The following is a 6,416-nucleotide window of genomic DNA, read 5'->3' on the forward strand; positions in this document are numbered from 1 at the left end:
GGTGTTAATTTCACTGTGATTGGTTAATTTTCTCACAATATAATTAACATGTTTACAATTACAACTATAGTGAAGATCTAGTGAGTTTCTTTCCCAAACTCCGTCTCGTTGAGTTGGTTTCCATGTGTATCACGATTCGGTGCAGTGATCCAGGTTCTTTGGAAAACACACCTTCACACTCAAATTGATAATATTTACAGTTTATTTACAGATTCTATATGCAGAAAGTACAAGTTCGAAAACATAATACAGTATATATACAGGATAACAAAGCGTGGTGACCCACGTACTAGATTGGTTTCCGGGAACTATGAAACTTTGGAGAGGCCTCAGTCAGTTTATGGAGTTGGCTCAACTGCACGGTTAGTCCAGTCTCCGCACTAACCCGTCCCTGAGATGTTTACCAGAAGAGAACACTCTCTCTATGCTCCCAAGTGTTTGAAACTACCGTGTACCAGTCTCTTGCCCTTCTCTCCCTCCTCTCCCGTTCGCCCCGCAATTTAAGGGTTTTTTGGACGGGGACTTCCGACCAATCATAAATCTTTCTTTCTTGAACAAGATTTGACCTAGATCCGCTCTTATCCGACAAGAGTCAAGCTTACAGTAACGTCTGCCGCTTGTTTATATTTAGTTGTTTATCATATAGCAAATGGTCTATCATCTGATCACAGGTGGATCTAATTGACAAAGTCCCGCTTCTTTTGTTCCCTCTCTGCTAAAAGGTCAATACTTTACAACTATAATTTAATTTCTTTTGTCAGTCATTATGTTATACTTTGACTTCAGTTTAATTAATATTTAGGTTACTTAGTTTTACTTCTTTTACATTTTTGTAATGTGGAAGTGTAAAATCACATTAAATTAACATAGATTACACTGACATTTCGTTGTTTTCTTCATTCACCAATCAGAATAAGAAACACATTTCATAAATATTCTAACTTTTATTAAAATATCTTAATACAGTAAAAATAAATTTTTTAGCATTTTAAAAGAATAATGTTGAATTTTCTTCATAATTTATACAAATTTTGAATTAAATTAATAAAATTACTGTTAGCTTACTTCATTAATCATAGTCGATACTTGACTACGCGGTGATGATTTTCTAACATTAAATTCAGTTAAGTTAAACTAACTAATAAATGAAAGTATTAAAATGGTATGTTGGTCACAAAATGACATTTTCTTCTAGAATTCTAATGGGATTTATCATCATTAATTTAAACAACGAAATCCTTAGGTAATTTCTTTTCTTCCGCCAACTTTGCTTGATTGATGAGTATTATAGTTGAAACCGAGATATGCAAAACATCTTAAGTTAATGACTTTCTTTGTCCATGATTTAAACGCAATTGGAACATTTCTTTAAAAATACTACATTTACAATTTTATTATTTTCTTTTTTTTTAATTTCTAAAAAAAATTGTAAACCATTAAAACGTTGTATAAAGATTAAATGATGAGTAAGAGCAGAGAGAGCAAGAGAGAGAGAGAGAGAGAGGAGGGAGATGATAATAATTTGTATTTACTAATATTCTAGTTGAATTTTAAAGAAAGAAACGCTTGTAGTTATAGAATAAGAAGTGTAGTATCGGATATTTTAGAAAGACTAATGATAACTCTTTTTGAATATTGCAGTTTAGGAACGACAATGATTAACGGAGAATGTAAGAAATCCTCGATATTGCAAACGTTCTATAGAAGTTGGCAGTTTGCCTTGCTCTGTGGCTTTCTCTATCTCTCAGTTGAGTAATTTAATGACTTCTTCCGAGCGAAATGGCCGTTGTTTCCCAGTTTAAAAACTGTGCTTCCTACTGTGACACAGAATCCTAGTTGGTGAACCATAAGTTGCCGACGGCTGATTCATGTCTCTGGTAATTTTCCTTGTTTGTTTCTACTTTCTTATATAAATCCATTAAGAACCACTCAATAAAGGTAATTTAAAGGTATTTTTGAGTCTTTATTCTTGTTTATTTTATTAACGATTACACAAACGTTACTATTTACTTTTTGGAATTTTTCTTTAAATTTTTTAAGATTCCGATCGATTACAATTGTAGCAGTTTTATTTACAGATGCTATAAAATATACATTAATATTTTTTTTTATATTAAAAAAAATATAGGCTATATATATATTTTAATTTTTGAGATAAAATGTGGTAAATTTTAAAAGTTTAAGAATACAGGTTTAATAAAATTATACACCAAATTTTTATCTTTATTGATTAAGTTTATTTGTTGAGACATTCTACTAAAGTTAAGAACCTTTAACAGCTAAATGATTTCGTTTCGCTGATTGGATGAAAGCAACAATCGGATCGTGATCGCTCTGGGTGTTAATTTCACTGTGATTGGTTAATTTTCTCACAATATAATTAACATGTTTACAATTACAACTATAGTGAAGATCTAGTGAGTTTCTTTCCCAAACTCCGTCTCGTTGAGTTGGTTTCCGTGTGTATCACGATTCGATGCAGTGATCCAGGTTCTTTGGAAAACACACCTTCACACTCAAATTGATAATATTTACAGTTTATTTACAGATTCTATATGCAGAAAGTACAAGTTCGAAAACATAATACAGTATATATACAGGATAACAAAGCGTGGTGACCCACGTACTAGATTGGTTTCCGGGAACTATGAAACTTTGGAGAGGCCTCAGTCAGTTTATGGAGTTGGCTCAACTGCACGGTTAGTCCAGTCTCCGCACTAACCCGTCCCTGAGATGTTTACCAGAAGAGAACACTCTCTCTATGCTCCCAAGTGTTTGAAACTACCGTGTACCAGTCTCTTGCCCTTCTCTCCCTCCTCTCCCGTTCGCCCCGCAATTTAAGGGTTTTTTGGACGGGGACTTCCGACCAATCATAAATCTTTCTTTCTTGAACAAGATTTGACCTAGATCCGCTCTTATCCGACAAGAGTCAAGCTTACAGTAACGTCTGCCGCTTGTTTATATTTAGTTGTTTATCATATAGCAAATGGTCTATCATCTGATCACAGGTGGATCTAATTGACAAAGTCCCGCTTCTTTTGTTCCCTCTCTGCTAAAAGGTCAATACTTTACAACTATAATTTAATTTCTTTTGTCAGTCATTATGTTATACTTTGACTTCAGTTTAATTAATATTTAGGTTACTTAGTTTTACTTCTTTTACATTTTTGTAATGTGGAAGTGTAAAATCACATTAAATTAACATAGATTACACTGACATTTCGTTGTTTTCTTCATTCACCAATCAGAATAAGAAACACATTTCATAAATATTCTAACTTTTATTAAAATATCTTAATACAGTAAAAATAAATTTTTTAGCATTTTAAAAGAATAATGTTGAATTTTCTTCATAATTTATACAAATTTTGAATTAAATTAATAAAATTACTGTTAGCTTACTTCATTTTAAACAAATTTATTTATAAATTTTACATTTTTAAACACTTTATTTACGTTTAATGCAAATTTTGACGTCGTTGGATATGTATAAACGTTTTACTTACTTAAAAATAAATGATAAAAATTATCAAATTAAATCTTATAAGCAATAAATAATAATGTTATACAGTTTTATATATGATGTATAGTCATTAATAAACAAATGTTTTTCTAATTTAATATTCACAAAACGCATAAAATCTTGGTTATTTCGTATACGTTAGTAAGATTCGAATATAGTTTGAAACTATATTAAAATTTAATTATATATATATTAGAAATGTCTGACTGCATCATAAATTATAACAACAACCGTCTGAATCAGTGTAAAATATTAAAAGAATGTTTTAAATTAATTATTAAATTCAAAATTTCATGTTAATACTCTCATTTAACACGAATTTTACATTAATTTTTTAATAAAATTTATATTATTTTTTCTGTTTAAAATATATACAGTACATATATATCTTGTATTATTTTATACGAATTGATTTCTTTTAAAGAATAATTTAAAAATTAAAGTAATTTTCTTTTCATTATAAATCATTCAGATGAAAGCAAACATTTTAATGTATAAGATTTTAAAACAATAAATATTTACAGTTTAAAATTATAAAGAATATAAACTTATTCCTACTTATACTTTAATTTGAGCTTTAAAAAATATTATAATAAGTAATTGATGATTACTAAAATAAAAAGTTTTTTTAAATGAAATTCTTTTATTATTTATAAAGATGACTTAGATTAATGTTTGATATATCTAGAAAGAAGTAAATAATATCAAAATAAACAAAATATTTATCTTCCTCCATGGTTTGTAATAATTGCATGAAACCAGATTCCTTTTATTGGTTATTGCTCGAGGCCATTAGAATGAATTCCTTAATAGAAAAAGGGGGATCCAAAACTACTTTTTTTTTTTGCTTCTTCTATCCCACTTGTAATTTGTTCAGGGTTTGATTGTGTTCTGTGTGCACAACACCCGTGATTGGACGAAAACCTTGTTTGTTTAACAGACTATTTCCTTTCTGAATTTGCCAGTTATTATCGAAATGTTACTAATGTTTGCTATTTCTAAATCAATAAATTGTTCTTGCAAAATTTATAGTTTAAGAATACAGGTTTAATAAAATTATACACCAAATTTTTATCTTTATTGATTAAGTTTATTTGTTGAGACATTCTACTAAAGTTAAGAACCTTTAACAGCTAAATGATTTCGTTTCGCTGATTGGATGAAAGCAACAATCGGATCGTGATCGCTCTGGGTGTTAATTTCACTGTGATTGGTTAATTTTCTCACAATATAATTAACATGTTTACAATTACAACTATAGTGAAGATCTAGTGAGTTTCTTTCCCAAACTCCGTCTCGTTGAGTTGGTTTCCGTGTGTATCACGATTCGATGCAGTGATCCAGGTTCTTTGGAAAACACACCTTCACACTCAAATTGATAATATTTACAGTTTATTTACAGATTCTATATGCAGAAAGTACAAGTTCGAAAACATAATACAGTATATATACAGGATAACAAAGCGTGGTGACCCACGTACTAGATTGGTTTCCGGGAACTATGAAACTTTGGAGAGGCCTCAGTCAGTTTATGGAGTTGGCTCAACTGCACGGTTAGTCCAGTCTCCGCACTAACCCGTCCCTGAGATGTTTACCAGAAGAGAACACTCTCTCTATGCTCCCAAGTGTTTGAAACTACCGTGTACCAGTCTCTTGCCCTTCTCTCCCTCCTCTCCCGTTCGCCCCGCAATTTAAGGGTTTTTTGGACGGGGACTTCCGACCAATCATAAATCTTTCTTTCTTGAACAAGATTTGACCTAGATCCGCTCTTATCCGACAAGAGTCAAGCTTACAGTAACGTCTGCCGCTTGTTTATATTTAGTTGTTTATCATATAGCAAATGGTCTATCATCTGATCACAGGTGGATCTAATTGACAAAGTCCCGCTTCTTTTGTTCCCTCTCTGCTAAAAGGTCAATACTTTACAACTATAATTTAATTTCTTTTGTCAGTCATTATGTTATACTTTGACTTCAGTTTAATTAATATTTAGGTTACTTAGTTTTACTTCTTTTACATTTTTGNAATAAGGTATATATTATAATACAATATTAATATTTATTTATATTTCATAAATTATATAGGTATATTTTATTTCTTACGTATTTTTTTTAATTGTAATTTATTCTTATAATTGTATTGTTAAATAGGTTGGTGCTTTTTCGCACTGCCTTATATTTATACAATAAAATAAATAAAAATTATATATCACAATTTCATCTGAAAATGTAAGATGCTCGGGATGATAATCGAATTCCCACCTTTAAAAACTGTATTTAATTCATTAATAATAAGGTATTTTCTTTATATTCTGATGAGTTTTTAATTTATTTAGAACCTAGCGCATAGTGTAGTTCCTTAGATCAAAGTACTGTACATATGCAAGAGAATAGTGTATTATTCATGGAGCATTAGTGCACTATTCTCTTTTATATCCTAATTCACACTGAAGCATAGTATATAGTACCAGGCTCTATTTTTATGTAACTGCATGTATATCTATATAAAACTCAGTACATTATTATTAGGAAGTAGAGCATACTCAAGGGTCTAGGCTGATGAAAGGAAAAGAATGAGGGGATGAGAAAGAGGATAAGATAGAGAAGAGAAGGTCCCAGTAGAGTACTGAGAGATAGGATGAACGAGAAAGTATAATAGTAAATACGATAAAATATAGTGAATATCATTAAAAATAAGCATTATTCTATTTATTATATTGTTAATTGTTTCTTTATTTTATTTTGAAACAATATATAACTATATATATACAGTACTTTAACTGCATTTTAAATTTACTTTACTATACAAAATAATTATTGATGTATCAGATACGTTATAGTATACTTTAAAGAATTTTAAAATAGGAATAAAATTACACGAATATATATTTATA

Source organism: Centruroides sculpturatus, unplaced genomic scaffold (genome assembly GCF_000671375.1).
Source record: "Centruroides sculpturatus isolate CEXI.00-Female unplaced genomic scaffold, Cexi_2.0 scaffold1421, whole genome shotgun sequence".
In the NCBI taxonomy this organism is placed as follows: Eukaryota; Metazoa; Arthropoda; class Arachnida; order Scorpiones; family Buthidae; genus Centruroides; species Centruroides sculpturatus.